Source organism: Podarcis vaucheri, assembly GCF_965113315.1.
Source record: "Podarcis vaucheri genome assembly, chromosome: 8".
NCBI lineage: Eukaryota > Metazoa > Chordata > Lepidosauria > Squamata > Lacertidae > Podarcis > Podarcis vaucheri.
In genome coordinates this window covers 23,994,251-24,012,807 of record NC_138766.1, presented here as the reverse complement: position 1 = coordinate 24,012,807, position 18,557 = coordinate 23,994,251, and the positions used below count along the sequence as shown (strand labels likewise).

The window sequence follows — 18,557 nt, the reverse complement described above, 5'->3', positions numbered from 1 at the left end:
TAGTCTAGATAGAAACAACTGGGTAGTCAGGCTGATGGTTACCTGGTTGCAGAAGTTTACTGGCCATTGCTGTTGGCATGGAGATAGTCTAGGTTGAATGCAAACATGCCATTCTGATGTCATGTGTGATGTCACAAAGAGGATACGCTTTAAGTCTTGGTAAAGTCCAAAACAGGTAACAGTCAGACTGCATCTCAGCACTGTCAAGATGGATCTGCATAATAGGTGATGAATAGTTTTTTTGGGGGGATATATTAACTTTTACTATTGGGGGAAAGTTTTAGATTGGTTTGTCAGTTTGTAACCTATCAAGTTGAGGCCAATAGATATACATTCACAACCCTGCACCCATCAAATTATCGAGTTTATGTGTGACTTTGGGATGTATTCATACAACCACATTTCCTTTGGGACTGATTCATACAACCACATTTCCTTTCTCTATAGCAGGTTTTTCTCTGTATTTGAAAAAATAACCAAGAAGTAGAAGATAAGGATCCAGGAATATGTGCCCTCTGTCTTTGAGCTCTTTGCTCTCCTACTTTTCAGGTTTGCTGGGTTCTGGGAGATGGTGGGTCTGGAATGCTTTCTAATGACAACATGTCAGATGGGTGTTGTTCTGGCTCTCCCATGATTTCCCAACTTTCCCCCTCATCTGCCTCTGAGCTGCGACCTCCCGCAAACCACAGTTGTAATCTATACTGTCTTCCTCTTCCTCCTCCACGGAGGGGTCAGGATGGGAACGTGATCTCCACCACTCCTCCTCCTCTGCCCAGCTCCTGACACCATGATACTTACAGGTGAATTCAATGTTGCTGGGAAATGTGCTAGTTAGTGTTGTGAAATGTAGCCAGGCATGTATTCATCTCAGCAGCACCGTCACTTGTGCTTAGAATTTACCAGGCGGCTTTCCTGCCAGCCTGCGTAGCATCAACCATGTAGCTATTTGAGATTACCTAAATAATCCAATTTGTGGGAAAGCAGCTAAAGGGGGAACAGTACAAATCCTGTCTTCGTCTCAAGAATGGAGTGTCAGTAGAAAGAAAATCTATTAATTCTCCTGCAAAGGTGAAACAGCACAGATAAGAAAGACTGGAGCCACAAAAGCTTTGGTTCTGGACTATAGCTATGAACAACTCATTGCCTCAGGCTAGTCCATATCTGAGCAAACATGTCCTGAGGTAATAATACGTTTCCTCAAAGGACATGTTTCATCCTGGCTACTTGTACTTTCCCCCCTTCTCCTCTCCCCCTCACGCATTCATGTTTGGACATGGCCAAACGGTAATTTGAGTTTGCATTACCTCTACCTGGAAGCGAAGATTTTTGCCGGGGAAGGTCTTCCATCTTGCTGACAAGCTCTTCTCAGACACAAGAAGTGTCGAGCCCTCTCAAGCTGCCAAGTGCCAGCCCCTAAGGCAATATTGACATTGAAAGGGAATGGCAAAGAGTTGCGATTTGTTTTCCTGTGACACACCACTGAGGAACGAGGGTCACTTTCAAAAATGTGTAGGCATGCCGCCGAAAAATACAGTGAGAGGAATTTCAGCTAATATATTGGAGCAACTAAAAATGTCTCAAATCTCTACAAATAGGTCAGTGATATTTAATTAAATGGTCCTTTCCCGCAGCATGTCCTGGATGTCCTTCAGTGCATTGTCCAAGAACTGTACTTGCTTCCAGACCTATGAAACAACATGAAGCAATGAGATTCGAGCATCTCCTCACTTGGTATTCATTTATCATTTGCTTCACAGTAGTAAGACAAGAGGAGAGTTCTCCAAATAAGAATATTAGGAAAAACGAAACATAGACATGCATTGGAATAGATGCAGAGTGCGGTGAGTACTGGATGAATTAATACAACACCAGACCTAACACATTTTGAGCCAACTGGCATTAAAAAAATAAATAGTTTATTCACATGCATCATGAATTGCTACAGCCCACACTGCTGGAAGGGAGAAAACCAGAGAACCCAATCTCCTCTCTGGTCCTCACTGCTGTCCCCAAGTGGTTTATATATATTTCCTGGCTTTCATTAAACAGCCCTTTAATTTCTGGAACTGGCTGACTTTGCCCACTCACTGTACTGTGCTGTGTGGTAACACAATTAGGCACAGGGTAAAACACAAGGCATCATACCAAAGTTAACCCAGAAGAAAATTAACTTTCACTGAAGGTTTTTGAAAGGCAGCAATTTGAGCAAGGGCAGATTTCAGAATAGCTTTAACAATTAAACATAAGAGCAGTAAAGACACATCAATATATACCTAAATCTAGACTTTCTCTCTACTTAAAGCAGTTTCAGCTCATCCTAATCCCTTGGCCAGCTGAGCATCTTTTGTCTCTGGTCATGAGTCCTCTGCAGCTTTCTAGACTGATGTCATTTTCCTGGTTTTTAGCTCTTTCTCCATCATTATTCCAACTCTCCTCCCAGTCACTAATTAGATTTACCTATGCAGGTAAATTCACTCCTCTCCCACCTCTTGGCCAATCAGAAATGAAGCTGAGTTTTGTTTTCCATAATATTATGTAAGCAAATATCTTCCTTGGCTCCCCCCCCCCCGTTTACCACAATATTTTAAGGTTTCAATTAGCACTATTTTAGCATAGATCTGGTAGGTCACTTTCAACCGGGGTTGGGGTGGGAATCCCACGGCCAAGCAGAAACCACTGAGGAAACTCTGTGTCTAATAAGAGCAATTATTATCTCAGAAACTGGTGGAAACCAAGGAAGGACATCATGTTCTGATTGCAGCTCCTGTTGGAAAATTTTATTCCACCTTTAGTTGCAGACATGGAACTGTTGCATGTCACATGTCTGTTTACATACCAGCACAGCTTGCTGGGAACTTCTGTTGTGTGTATAGCTTTTGCTTCTCTCTGCCTCTCTGAGAAGACAAAGAGAGAGACGACATGTTTCTTTGTCCTGATTTATGATTAATAAATCTGTAGTTGTAGTATGCTTCCACAAGCCTCATGCCTATTCTGTGTGCGCAGTTCACTCGGCTGATATAGTGTGCCCTGCCTTTGAAGCCTGGGTCACTGATTTACACTGGAGCAGAGGCCGATTGGTCTTCACAGCAGGACGGCTGGAAGGAGATGACCCAGCTGGGGCTAGCCAGCTGGCCTTGCGACCCTCTGCGTGCCAACAGTTCTTTGGGAGCTCATGTGAGAGAAAAATCACCCACAAAAATCCTGGTTCTAAGCAACATGCAGCTTTAAAATTAAGATGAGCACTTTAATTCCAGCCCATAAACTGTTTATGGTGGCCTGAGGTACAAACAAATGATGTTATTCATGCAATTAGCAAGTGCATGCTTATTCTATTTTTATTTTTAAAAGTAAATGCTGAGGTGATCCCTTTACCTTCATGCCTGACTCCAATCCAGATTCCTGCCCTAGCGTATGCCTGTGGTGACTTAAAGAACACCAACACAAATGTTAATTCATAATAATAATAATAATAATAATAATAATAATAATAATAATAATGGCTTGAAAAACATCATGTAGCCTTGAAACCATACCCTCGCAGGTGAGCTTCACATTCAGGAAACATCTGCTGCATTTAAGGAGCATGAATGTTTTGGAGGTAGCTATGTTCTGGGGGCAGATCCCAGCCTCCAAGCTGGCAACACTTAGTTAAAGGCACATTCTTAATAAGCCTCTTCACAGTAATCTTGATAGACCTCTTCATGGCCAAATGCACAACAGGGTTTTGTATACATTGGCCTTTGTCTTTCCAAGATATAAATAAAAACTATATCCCATGTACTCCTTACAGGGGATAGCTCAAACAAGCAAGTCATCCTAAATAAGAATGATACCTAAAACAGAAAGCAATGCAGTTCATGTGCATATTTTCAATGAGAATTTCTTTTAATTCTACAGAAAATTAATCAAATTCATCGCTTCACAGGCAAGAAGTTTTTTTTATATTTAAAATGATATATTCTCCACAAGAACTGAAGTAGCCATCCTCTTACCGTATTTTCCGCTCTATAAGACGCACCAGACCACAAGACGCACCTAGTTTTTGGAGGAGGAAAACAAGAAAAAAATATATTCTGAATCTCAGAAGTCAGAACAGCAAGAGGGATCGCTGCGCAGTGAAAGCGGCAATTCCTCTTGCTGTTCTGGCTTCTGGGATAGCTGCACAGCCTGCATTCGCTCCATAAGACGCACACACATTTCCCCTTACTTTATAGGAGGGAAAAAGTGAGTCTTATAGAGCAAAAAACACGGTAATTGCTTCTCCAACTTCACAGTAACTGAGAAATATTTTTTAAAAAATCTGACAACAAAAATATGAAAAAAACTTTTCAAAGATCAAAGTTCAAAGTGAATGCATACGAAAGAAAGAGGAAAAAAATATTATCTTTATATAGAACAACTGTGACTAAGATTTTATAGGGGGGTGGGTGGTTAAGTGTGATTTCTTTCTTGCCAAGATTCTAATCCAGCATTTGATTTCCTTTTTAAATCCGTTGTATTGAGTCTCCTGTATGCCAAATTGTTAAAATAAAAACAAATCCTGTTTCTAACAGTAGCCTACTAGAAGCTTCTGGAAAGCTAAAGAGGCAATACCCCTCTCTGTTGTTTGCCACCACTTAAATAATAGATATTTGGAGGCATTTGTCCTGAACCTGGAGGTAACGGATATAAAACATAAAAGGTTTAATGCTACTTGTGTTTGGGTTAGGAAAGATATTGCTATACTGATGCACTAATCCAGTAGATATGTCTCTTCGTTTGACTTTCTAATTAGATAGCTCTTTGGCTGCATCACTAAGGCTAACATCATGATGCTGTTTAGTAGAGGAATTTCAGCAAGGCTAATCACAGCCCATGGGATGAAAATTTTAGTAACTCTGTTTTTCACACATCTAAAGCTATCACGTGGAGCAATTTAATGCACCAGAATAACATAGGACCCTGTCATCGCCTAATGCTTCAGTTCTTTTATGTTGGCAACATTATGAAACAGCTACTTTTCTTCCTCTTCTGTTAATTGGTTTTAAAGGCAAAAAAATATACAAATAAAATCCTCTTCAAAATGCAGAGAAATATGCCAGCCCTCTAGGTTTGATAAAGTATGTGAGCGGTGCAGGGAAAGTAGCAGAAAGCTATATAAATAAGAGGCGAAGCTTTGATAATTATTGGATGAAGTAAAGATTACAGTGTCACTAATAACTCAAGATGCCAGGAAAGCTCAATGAGCTTGGACTTGAATGTCAGCTTTGGGGACTCTTAAAGCTCACCTCAAAGAAAAGAATATTTTAAAATCTGAACTGCATAACGATTCCTAGCTTCTTCCTCCACTTGCTCCTAACACATGTCTTGGGGAGTGTAATTTCCTGTGGATAAAGTTTGTAGGTCCCTGGATTCGAAGCAGAGAATTATGGTACATTAGCATATGTCATGATGTATGGAAGTGAGAGCTGGACCATAAAGAAGGTTGATCGCCGAAGAATTGATGCTTTTGAATTATGGTGCTGGAGGAGACTTTTGAAAGTCCCATGGACTGCAAGAAGATCAAACCTATCCATTCTGAAGGAAATCAGCCCTGAGTGCCCACTGGAAGGACAGACCCTGAAGCTGAGGCTCCAATACTTTGGCCACCTCATGAGAAGAGAAGATTCCCTGGAAAAGACCCTGATGTTGGGAAAGATGGAGGGCACAAGGAGAAGGGGACGACAGAGGACGAGATGGTTGGATAGTGTTCTTGAAGCTACCAGCATGAGTTTAACCAAACTGCGGGAGGTAGTGAAAGACAGGAGTGCCTGGTATGCTCTGGTCCATGGGGTCACAAAGAGTTGGACATGACTAAATGACTAAACAACAGCAGCATATGTCTTTCCTCGCAAAAGAGAGGTCTTGTGGCATCATTCTGGTGTGGAAGTGAGTGTTCTCCCCTTCTCCAAGGCTTTTGGGGAGTTAGAATTATGGGGAGTTAGAGTGACTGGTATGCTGGGCGCATAATGCATTTTGACTCAGGACCAGCCTGAAGGGACAGAAATATGGCCAAACCTCCCACAGGGGAACAAACATTTTAAGCTCTCTTCCCTTGACATCACACAGAGTAGTATCCACAAGGCTACTTGCAGGGAGAAATTCTGAATATTCCTAGTGATAGACAATGTCCTCCTGATATCCAAATCATTATCAGAAGTCATTGCTGAAATACTGGGGAAGATGGAAGGGAATTTAATTAGCACTTCCTTGTTTTTCTAGACAGCTCTAGCTCTTTCCTCAAGTGATTTGACAAATATGCTACCAGTAAGTTTATGGCAGAGTGAGGTGGTGGTGGTGGAACATGTAGAAATATTTTTTCTATTAAAAGATGGTTCTAGAACATTCCCACAGGAAACAAAACCACTGTGGCTTTCATTCATCGAAGTGCTCCTCTGCCATTTGTCCATTCAGAAGGAGCATTCTTCCAAAGTCTAGTTTCACTGGGTGTCTAACAAGGCAAAGCTAAATAGAAGTTTTCACCTGAGCAAATCCCTCCAAAGACAACAGGAAATTAGGGGAGCTAATGAAGCCTTCAAGTAATAATTGGAAAACATTTGCTTTGAATTAGGCATCCCTCTAAGTATAAAAAGTGCCAAATCATTAGCATCAACTATGAAATGAGAGTTGAATTTTATTAACTCCCAAGGAAGAGAGACTTTTAACGTTTCGGTTTTGGGATATGATTCTTCAGCTCTGATAGCCTGCCTTGAATCATAAAGCCTGAGCAGTTTAACATAATGCAATTGCTACATATCACAGTTACAAGACACATTGTAAGAGCTTTCCCCAACGCTAGTGCTCTCCAAATGTTGCGTGTTGAGGTCCCCAAGCCACCCCTCAAAATAATTCACAATTCACACATAATTTTTGTTTAAGGTTTTTGGCATAATTTTGGCCACAACTTTATTAAAATACATAATCAGTGAGTGGTTGCTTAGGCATTGGTTAAGACTACCTGTTCCCCCGCCTGGGACAGAACTGACTTTCCAAACTCCCTCGGAAGCCAGTGAAGGGAAAACAATATTGGGGAGCAGTTGAGCTGGGTCCCAGGCCCTCACCGCTCACCCAACCTGCTCCCCAAGGCTTACAGGCCCTGGTCCCATTTCAGGGACTGGACGAAATCATGGCAAGCCCCAGGATTCCTTTAACAGAATTCCCTTGCACACCACCATTGGAGGGGCAGGCCCAGCCTATCCTTACCCCTCCTCCATCAATTTTTATAACCAATGCCTAACCGCAACCTTACAAGTTGTGATGAATTGCTAGGTAGTAGGCAAAAACCGAATGGCACCAGCCAATCAGCCAAATGGACAAAATTCCTACTAGGCCCCTGCCCCAATGGCAGGCGACCCCATGACAGGCATAGCAAGGTCAACCGGAACTCAGGGCGGGTGGGTGATCCGATGCACTCAACGAAAGAGAAAGCAAAAGCGGAGTGACCCAATATTTAAAGCTTTTGGTCCCACCCACCCAATTGCAACATGCAATTTGCCCCAGCAACCCGGCCATCCAATCGTTGCTCCAGGCAATACCCTTTAACCTGCCTGGCAACAGAGGGTTGGCCTGGCAGACCACACCACAACATGTGCTCTCATTTCAGGGAGAACACACTTTGTTCATATTATCAACACTGGTTGGTGCTGATTGGGGTTGGAGTCCGACAACATATGGAAGGCACCAGGTTCATGCATTATAGCTAGTATAGAAAAGGTAAGCTATGTAGCTGGGCTATTGGAGCATATGGACCAGTGTTGTGTACTCTGCCTGGCAGTGCCTCTCCAGAAACTCAGGCCATGTTCTATCACAACTCTGCTAACCCAAGATGCTAAGCATTGAACATGCTGCCTTCTGCTTATATACACCTGTTCGATCACTGAGCTATAGGCCCTGCCTACAAAAGATGGTTTGGGATGCTGTGAGGTCACCTTTACAACCCACCTCACCACACACCATTGCTAACTAGGTATCCTGTGCCTTGTTTTCCTTTTCAAAACTTTCCATACATCTCCCTTGCAACTGCTTCGGCTTCATCAAAACGGCTACAAAAGAGACATTGCACATTCTTGGGTAATTCATGAAAACCTTTAATAAACATTTTAAAAAAAACCTGCTACATGCACTTTTCTTATGATGGCTTTTCCCCCAACCCAGTGCATGGTCATTAGAATATGCCTTCCTTTGTCCTAGGCCTCCAGACCCACACCAGCTTCCTCCTCCCATTCACCTCTACAGGAGCTTCCCTCTTCAAATGTTTCCACTTGACTCAGGAGCTAGCTATACATACAGATCAGGAAGTGGTGTATACATGAAATTAGCCACAATCCGTATGCACCCTGCATCTTGTGTTTTCATGCATTCTCCTGTTTCCCACCCCCATGCCCCCCTCAGCTTTGGTCCAAATTGAGAGAAAAAAGAGAATTACCTGGCTCTGTTTCAAGCTGGTAATATGTATGTACACTGGCAAATTGTAGGAAAATCCTCCTCAGGCTTCTTTAAATATAGTCATCTTGCTAAGAAAAGGGTCGTTTATAAATGTTTTTATTTTTTTTAAAAGTAGGCACTTCCTGCCTTTATTATAACCTCTAAGGTAAGCAGCCATCCTCCAACAGCAATCTTCCCCCTTTAACGTTCTTGTTACACCTAAGCACACTTTTATTTCCTTCCCCCTCATCTTTCCATGTTAAATCCGTTCATTACTCAATCACTTCTGTGCTGCAAATGGCTTCCACTCATTACACACAAAGGAAGAATCGTTTATGAATAGATTGCCTCTTACTGTCAGAGGGCTTACCACAGCACTGGCCTCTTCAGCAAAAGTACAACAATTGCCAGCATTATTATTATTATTAGGATTAAGACTTGTTTGTTGTAGGGCAGTTATTTTGCAAGGCAAGTGTGGCAACGGACTGTAATTTTTTGAAGAAGTGGGATTTTAATTTTATTCACCCCCCCTTTAGTTCTAAGAATTTATTTTCTGTTATTACTTTAAAATAAAGTAAGAACACCATAAACACTTTTTACTTAAACCCAATTGAAAGAATAGATGGTGCTAAACCTTGGAATCTATCTCTCTCTCTCTCTCTCTCTCTCTCTCTCTCTCTCTCTCTCTGTGTGTGTGTGTGTGTGTGTGTGTGTTTGTTGTAAATGAACTCCCTTCACTTTGGAGCAGCTAAAATGTTGGTGAGTTGAGGCCCCGCTCCCTGCTTCATGATGAAATAAGACACATGGACACAAGTATTTTAGGTTAATGGGCTAAAAAGGGCCACAACTTTATTGGTTACAGAATGTGAGAGGTATTGGCTTAGGCATTGGATGAGAACAAACTATACTTGACTCCTGCCCACTCTGCAGGGAGTCACACAAGGGTTAACAACCTGTAGGGGAGGAGGAAGAAGAAGAAGAAGAAGAAGAAGAAGAAGAAGAAGAAGAAGAAGAAGAAGAAGAATAGTAGTAGTAGTAGTAGTAGTAGTAGTAGTAGTAGTAGTTTGGATTTGATATCCTGCTTTTTCACTACCTGAAGGAGTCTCAAAGCGGCTAACATTCTCCTTTCCCTTCCTCCCCCACAACAAACACTCTGTGAGGTGAGTGGGGCTGAGAGACTTCAGAGAAGTGTGACTGGCCCAAGGTCAACCAGCAGCTGCATGTGGAGGAGCGGAGACACGAACCCAGTTCACCGGATTACGAGCCTACCCCTCTTAACCACTACACCACACAGGCCCCCAACAAGGGGGAGCTTGTAGATGCGAATCAGCTGGAAGCTTTCCCCTAGAGTCGCCGGAGGGTCAAGACATGGCCCTAGCCACCACCTGGGCATCGGACAGGAACCACGACCACCAGATTCCTTTAATGGAATACCCTTAAAGGGGAGGGGTAGGCAATGGTCACAACCTCCCCTCCAACACACAACACATTTCCAATGCCTAACCGCCAGACCTTACAAAGCTGTGACGATCTGCTATCTGCCAAGTGGAAAAAATTGCTACTAGGCCCCTTGGGCAACCAAGGCGACCAACCAAGGTCCATGGCAAGGTCAAGTGCAGAAGCAAAACCTAGAGGGAGGGTGATCCAAGGAAGCCTGGAAACAAGGAAGGACTCGTGGGCCCACGGCCATTTTAAAATGGCCAAGCCACGCCCACCAGCCAACCAGATTGGCTGGCTGGGGTGCATGACACGGGCCCAGGATTCCATTGACGCAGGGGGCCCAGCCGTACACACCCTGCGAGTGCAGGAAGTGATTCCCGCTCACAGCCCCTCCCCTCCGGGAAGAGGAGAGGCTATGCCAAAATTTGGTTTAGCTTAAAACTAGCTTCTCTTAGTGAGAGACAATATTCCATATTACCTGGTTCTCTCCTTATCCACTTTTGTATTTTGCAAGGGAATAGGAGGGTGGGGGATGCACAAACTGTGTTAATGAGTTCATACACACATTTAAAGCACCCCCCCCCAAAAAAAAAAGAATGCTGGGGACTGTACCTCTCAAAGAGGTACAGTTCCTAGCACCAGTAACAAACCACAGTTCCCAGGATGCTTTTTTTTTGGGGGGGGGGGGAGATTTTGGATTCCTAAATCCAAAAAGGGATTGCAATTTCACAATTAATTACCTGCTGTAGCTATTAATGTGTTATGCTTTTCTTTATATTTTATTTATATAACCTCTTTTTTGTGTGTGGGGGGGAGAGGCGTAAGCATTTCACTGCTTCCTAATCATGATTTATGATGTCAAACAGTAGTCTGAACTCTTCCACAGCATAGCTGTTTGCTAAATAAAAATTAATCTTAATTATGGTTAAACTAGAATGGCATCGTCAACCAATTCAACTGCTTCTAAATTTTGCTAACGCTTCTGAAAGGAGACAAAAAGAGAGAGGAAGGGAGAGGAGGAAACACACAAAAGGAAAGCAAACCCTCATTTGGACGCAGGGAGATTAACAGCTTTTGGCTATTACTAAAAAAAATGTCACTTTGTTAGGAGCAGCCTATCTAAAAACAAAAAGCCAACAGTTTTCAACAGCAGAATTCTTTGGAAGGAAAGACACATTCACAAATACTTCATGTGAGTGTGGAAAGAAAATCTTGACTGACAGTAGAGAAGAACAGGCTTGCAGGCCAGAGATGTTTGACCTCTGACCTGTTTTAGCAGAACAGTTTGTATGTTAACATACTACTTCTGAATATTGAAATGAGCCAAGAAAATACATTGTGCAAGTTTGTGTATGTGTTCTTCATGCTATCTCTGCTTTTCCCATAACCATTTTGTTCGTAAGGTGAAGAAGGTAGCATCTGAAAGCTGGTGATGGTGGTGCTAAGAGCAGGGCTGCCCCAAAAATGAGGTCAATTGATGGCAGCCATCTTGGGCAGCAGAATCCCAAGGTGGTTAAACGGGACAGGCTGCCCCGAGTCGGGGGTATTACAGGCTATACTCGCTACCTTTACTCTGAGAGAGTTAAAATGCACATATATTTCTTTCCTGAAGAAGGGAAGAACACCTATACCAGGGGTAGGCAAACTAAGGCCCGTGGGCCGGATGAGGCCCAATTGCCTTCTCAATCTGGCCAGTAGATGGTCTGGGAATCAGCATGGTTTTTACATGAGTAGAAGGTGTGCTTTTATTTAAAATGCCTCTCTGGGTTATTTGTGGGGCCTGCCTGGTGTTTTTACATGAGTAGAATGTGTGCTTTTATTTAAAATGCCTCTCTGGGTTACTTGTGGGGCATAGGAATTCATTCATTCCCCTCCCCCATATAGTCCGGCCCACCACATGGTCTGAGGGATGGTGGATCAGCCCATGGCTGAAAAAGGTTGCTGACCCCTGACCTATACTTTCTATGGTAGCATCTAATGTTTATTTCTTTTGAATTGGGTGTGTGCCTGAAACTCTTAGCAGCCAAGAAGGGCAAGGATTAAGAGGGCATGGAGTCGGCTGGGCTCCTTCAAGTGTCTCATCCTCATCCTCATCCCCTAGCTACAGAAACTGAAACATTGTTGGCATCAATCAGTTCCAGTCAGCATAGGCAGTGGACGAGCACAATGGGAACTGGAGACTGATAACATCTGGAGGGCCCTGGTTGGCGAAGCAGTTGCTTTAGTCAAGTTTCATAGAATCATAGAATTGTAGAGCTAGAAGGGACCCTAAAGATCATCTAGTTCAAGCCCCTAGGATGGAAGAATATCAACATAAGGCATAATAATAATAATTTATTACTTATACTCTGCCCATATGGCTGGGTTTCCCCAACCACTCTGGGTGGCTTCCAACAGGAGATTAAAAATACATTAAGGCAGGGACCCTCCTTTTGGATAAAATGGAGTGGCAAGAACTATGTACACCATCATGAGCTCCTTGGAGGAAAGGTGAGATTAGATAGGTAGGTAGGTAGGTAGATGTGTGTGTGTGTGTGTGTGTGTGTGTGTGTGTGTGTGAAAGAGAGAGAGAGAGAGAGAATGAATGCATTGCAAAATTCAAATAAGTGCAAATTTCAAAGGAAGGCTGTTCTTAGTTCACATTTTGTTTCAGAAGATGTTGTTAGGCAGGTTCACCTTTAATTGAATTGAATTTATCCCCTAACCCTACACCCAATTAAGGATAATATTCAAGAAACATTCCAGAGTTTTGCAAGCAAAACAGAGGTGCCCCAAAGAGTTTATAATCTAATTTGTGACATTACGGAAGAGAAAGGAAGAACATTGTTGTTGTTTTTTAGCCATGCCCATCTCCTTTCTTTCAGCAGTGGGCTATGGTTCTTGAACTCGTAACCTCATAGGCTAGCAGGAGCACTCCACATGACACCTGCAACTCAGCAGGGAATATGCCGATAATTGCGAGTGTGACTGCAGCGTCCCTCATCTTACACGTCTGCCACAAAAATATTTCTTCAGCCTTTAAATATTCCCACTAATGATTCATCTTGCATGACCCTAAGCCACACATTCATAAAAATGACTCCCTGCATCTTTTACCTGCACTGAATATCAGCATGGCAGCTCAGGGAGAAACAAATATAGGCCTTTGTTGAAAGCAACTGTGGATAATTAATGATATATGTTCATACCATCTATTCGTAAGAGGTCCAAGTTTAAAATTACATCCAAAAGCCGCTTTCAGATTGAGGCATACTGGCAGATGATTACACACATTTTGCACAGTGTGTGATCAGTACGTTACCCATTATATTTGTGTACATAAGCAAACAAACAGCAGGAATTTCTTCCCCATTGGAAATGGGATGAAACAGGTAGATTAAAGGCCCCTGCTTCATTTGTCAAGACATCTGAGTGCCTTATGAAGTTATGCACTATAACTACCAGTAAGCAAAACACCAGAAAAAAGTATTAGAGAATGCTAGGTTATACATTTTATTGGGTCCATATCTGTGTGTGCCATTTAGAAGTTTGAACATCTTGAAGCAAAAGAACAGGATTTTTAATAGAGGGCAAGAAAAAGTTTTAAATGATAGAAAACATAGATCTGTCTCACGTTGCTTCATGCAAACAGATAGTGCTTATTTCTTCAGATGGTATCCTCTGTATGCACACTAAAGAGTGGAGGGGATCCAGGATCATGCTTGCTGGACCAGACCCTGATGTCATGTGTGCCCCCCCACCCCACCCCCTGACTTCCATGCATTCAGTGTAACATTTTCAGATATAATAATAATAATATATAATTTTTTATTTATACCCCGCCCTTCCCGGTTCAGAAAACCGGGCTGAGGGCGGCTAACAACAAATTTAAAACACTTAATTGATGCAACAAAAAACAGCATAAAATACAGTATAAAACATGAATAACAATGAATTCAGAATTCAAAAATCAATTTAGGGGGGAAATCCACCCAATAAACATTAGATGATCTCCAGGGCTAGCTGGCTAAATCAGTCCTATTTGGGCCAGCGAGGAGACAAGGGGAGAATTAGGTGTGGGATTCCAGAGCGGGTAATCTTCATAAAAAGGGGAGGGGGAGGGAAGGAAGGGGAATAAAAGATCAGGCTAAGTTCAAACTGAAAGCCAGACGGAATTGTTCTATTTTACAGGCCCTGTGGAAGGAAGTCAAATCCTGCAGGGCCCTGGTCTCATGGGACAGAGCATTCCACCAGGTCGGAGCCATCACTGAGAAGGCCCTGGCCCTGGTGGAGGATAATCTGACTTCCTTAGGGCCTGGGACCTCTAAACTATGATTATTCATGGACCTTAAGGTCCTCTGCGGGGCATACCAGGAGAGGCCGTCCCGTAAATATGAGGGCCCTAAGCCACATAGGGCTTTAAAGGTCAAAACCAGCACCTTAAACCTTACCCAATACTCCACCAGGAGCCAGTGCAGATATAGCCCTATACCTTCAGGCCTGGCTCTCAGGTTCTGTGCCAAAGTACTCTCACGGTCCACTTGGTCTGAGAGGTTGGACCAGCCTGAGCTCGATGGAGCCGCTCTTCAGAACTAATGAGCACAGGGGAGGAACAACAACAGACAGACAGACAAAAAAACACTACCCAGATGTTGCAGAATGGTTGTGGGTGCACTTCAAAGAAGCTGTCGTTTCTCAAAGAAAGTGTCAAGGAAAATGACTACTCTCTCGTTTCAGTTTCAATGCAGTGGACATCAGAGTGAAAAGATGGCACAAAGAAGGTGGACAAGGCAGTGCTTCGATTTAAGCTCTTGAGGTGTTGCTACTCTGCCTCCTCCTCCTCCGCTAAATTAGAGAAGCAAATATAATCTAGCTTTAAAGATTTAAGTATCTGCTTTCCTTTATAAAGTTCCTTGCTAGTGTGTAGTCTAGGGGAATCAGGATGCTTGGTGTTATCGTGGATTCATTAGGGTAATCTTAAAAAAAAAAAGGAGTGAAAGAGATAAGGAGAAGGAACAATTATTTTCTTATAGGAAGTTGAGCGCGTTTATGAGACTAATTACTGCATTATTTATACTCAACGAGTAATTTAAAGGGCTTGCCCCTTCATAGAGCTGGGCAGATAATGAGAATCAAAGTCTGAAAACACTCTAATGAGAAAAATCAGAACGCTCATCTCCCGCACGCCTTGCAACAGGGACCTGATTCGAGGTCCTCTGGAAATATTTGTCAGAAATGAAATACACGCTCTGAGGGGAATTCAGATTTCACCTCTCTGCGAAATATGAGTCTGTAGGGAAATGCACATCTCATAACCGATGAAAATGTAAACATTGAGCTATGGAATCATAGCTGGAAGATATATCAAGAGTCATCAAGATAACACCTACCCCCACCCTCTAAGGACCCAGCAGACTTAAATAATCTCACCCACATTTCTAACATATTATTTCCTGCTTACGCAATTGAGGTCTTTTCCAGATGATTGCATATGATTGTATGTAACAGCAATCATAAACATGTCTACTCTTGAAGTAAATTCTGTTACTTCCACAGAGGGATAGCTTAGAATTTCATTTGATTCCCCATTTTAATACGCGCATGCTCCACTTACATAATTCACGTTTCCCAAATTAATATGTGGCTCTAAATGCAGCAAACCCTCAAAATGTGGCCTTCTATGAATTTTGCAATCCGGTTCATTACAAAATTCATCCTAAAAAGTGTATCTTAGTGGGAAAAGTGCACAGAATTACATAAAGTAGGGGGAATGGTTTGCTTAAAAATATGCATATATAAAAATGTGTATATGAGGAGAAATGTGCATGAAGATGCTGACAAATGTTTCTGTTGTATTTTCATTTTTTTAAAAAAAAATGCTGACAGATGCAGAAATGGGGCAAATTGAAGCAAATACTGGAAAAATGAGAAATGGAGCGAACCTGAAATTTTCAGATTTGTCCATCCCTGCTTCCAGGTATTATAGGCTTGTGCCAAAGTTGTTTAGTTGGTTATCTGTTGTGATGCACTGTCTTTGATGTGCATCCCTGACATAGTGACAGTGCAGGCCGGAGATTGGCAGTTAAGGGAGCAACCCAAGCCCAAGATTGGCAAGGATGAACAAATTAGGACCCAGTGAATCTCTGGTTTATCTGATCGATTGCCAGTTTCTGGGCTATGCTGGTGTAAGTCTGACATACTGGTGTAGCTGGGTCTTAGCCAGCTGAGCTAAGATGGGTGATTCTTATGTCAGTGTAAATTCTGAAAAAGTGGGTGTTCCAAGGGAGTGGTTGGGGTGGGGGACTTACACTATATCCTAAATGATGTAGCTACTCAGCCGAACACTAAAACCATCTGTGGCCAGGAGTCCAAGAACTTCTGTGGTCCCGCTTCTGTGTCCTAAAGTGACTTGAATGGTTTTTAAATATATATTTCATGAGGAAGAGGGGAGATTACCTGCATTTTGAGTGAAGCCATTTTCATGAAACCACCAGTAGCCATCAGTGGCCCCATCAACTAGTGACACCATGTAGTATCAGCAGATGACCACATGCATTCTAGCTATATGCACTGCACTACAAATGGCCACAGCATAGAGGCCAGGGAGAATAGGAAAGAACATTGAATTGGGGTAGGGATTAGTGGTGCATCTCAGGGAGCCGTGGAAGGAACAAATTGCTGCAGCCTCTAACCCATTAATTATAAATTGCATTCCCAGAATATGCTGAAATGGCTGGGAGTGGGAAGGGGAAGACTTGTGTAAAGTTCCATGCCGTTATTAATTATCATTCCCCAGTACACATGGAACTTCCATCCAGTGGTCTGCAAAGTGGGCAACTTGTTATTATGCTAGAGTGCCATCTAGCTGATTCACACAGTAACTGACATCCCTACATTTCTCCCCTACCCACAGTATTGCAACTGAAGAGGGATATCTTCTAATGAGCAAACTTGTGATCCCAATCACAAGAGAATCAATGTCTCTGAAAGCAATGGGGCTGCTGTAGGGTGTTGAACATCCAAGCATAGGTATGCAAAATTTGAGTAATTTGTCTATTTTTAGGGTTAATGCACTATAGGAAAAGCACAGTAAACCCTAAGCCTGTCAAAGGGCAAGCAAAGAATTCATTGTGGAAGATCCAGTTTTAATGTGTGAACTGCATGTTGCACACATCCTTAGCGGTAATTGCTCAGTTTCATATCCGATGGTTAGCTATTCTCATGAATTTTTGCACTAGCTATTCCTGCTCCTACTTTCCTTGACAGCAGCAACAAGTGAATTAGTTGCCATAATGTGCCCAAATATAGGATGGAAGTAAGGTATGGACACAGTTGGAGCTGTGGTCTAAACCACTGAGCCTAGGGCTTGCCGATCGGAAGGTCGGCGGTTCAAATCCCTGCAATGGGGTGAGCTCCCATTGCTTGGTCCCAGCTCCTGCCAACCTACAGTAGGCATTCAAAAGCAAGTCAAAGTGCAAGTAGATAAATAGGTACCGCTCCGGTGGGAAGGTAAGCAGAATTTCCATGCACTGCTCTGGCTTTGCCAGAAGTGGCTTAGTCATGCTAGCAACATGTCTGCGGACAAACTGCCTGCGGACAAACTGTCTGCGGACAAACTGTCTGTGGACAAACTGTCTGCGGACAAACGTTGGCTCCCTCGGCCAGTAAAGCGAGATGAGCGCCGCAATCCCAGAGTCGTTCGCGACTGGACTTAACTGTCAGGGGTCCTTTACCTTTATCTTTTAAAGGTATTCTCACTCCTGTTCCAGTCACTACTACACAGAATCTTATAATTGCTGGGAGGGATCCGATGGTCATCTAGACCAACTCCCTGCAATGCAGGGATATTTTGCCAAACATGGGGCTCAAACCCACAACCCTGAGATGAAGAATTTCATGCTCTACCGACTGAACTACCCTGCTCCATTTCTTACTGTTTCTGTCATTATTTAGAACAAAGGCTATTGAAACAGTTGTGAATCTTCAGAACCCAAAAGCAAGGATAGTGATACCAGCTAATCAGGATTTGCAAAGTAGCTTCATGGCTACATAGCCAATACAATTCAACTACATTTAAGGCAAATTATGACCTTTCAGAGCAAGGGTGATCCATCCTGAATCTGTTTCTTTAAATGCAGTCATTCAAAATTGCCAAACCTAAAATAGCTGTAACCGGGAGAGTTTCCACTGAGTTTTATGATTTTGTGTTTTTATATGGTTGTAAACCGCTGTGATATATTTTTTATGATGCAGCAGTATATAAATATTTTTAAAGTAAATAAATACATAAAATTAAATTCTTCTTCTCAGCTGTCTGTGCACAGCATATATATATATTGAGCATATATTGAATCAGACCTTTGAGTGCCAGTTGGAACACCAACACTTTCAGAACCAGGCTGGCACAGCAAACAGACCTGGATTGGGCCTGATGCTGGCTGGCGCTGACTATGCGTGGCTCAGGCTTCAGTGAATGTCAGCTCAGCTCAGCCCCATCCTCCTAACTCCTCATTTGCGTGTCAAGACCCCGCAACCACCCCCTCATAGAGAATAAGACACCAGGACACAGATATTATGTTAATGTTATTGGGCAAATTTTGGCCACAACTTTATTGATTACAGACTGTGAGCGGTATTGGTTTAGGCACTGAATGGACCTGATTATATCTGAGTCCTGCCCTTTGCGCAGGAAGTCG

General features: G+C 42.7%; 1 long non-coding RNA gene across 4 annotated transcripts; it reads left to right on the top strand.

The window, feature by feature from the left end:
* Positions 1-728: 728 nt before the first annotated feature.
* LOC309538866 lies at positions 729-18,034 on the top strand. 4 transcript variants are annotated; one of them, XR_014222418.1, is made up of 5 exons: positions 729-800; positions 1,758-1,841; positions 14,599-14,677; positions 15,748-15,838; positions 17,815-18,034. It is a non-coding gene; the product is annotated as an uncharacterized lncRNA (long non-coding RNA). The 4 variants fall into 4 exon arrangements; XR_014222417.1 differs by lacking the exon at positions 14,599-14,677; XR_014222419.1 differs by lacking the exons at positions 14,599-14,677; positions 15,748-15,838; positions 17,815-18,034 and adding an exon at positions 3,791-3,985.
* The last annotated feature ends 523 nt before the right edge of the window (positions 18,035-18,557 follow it).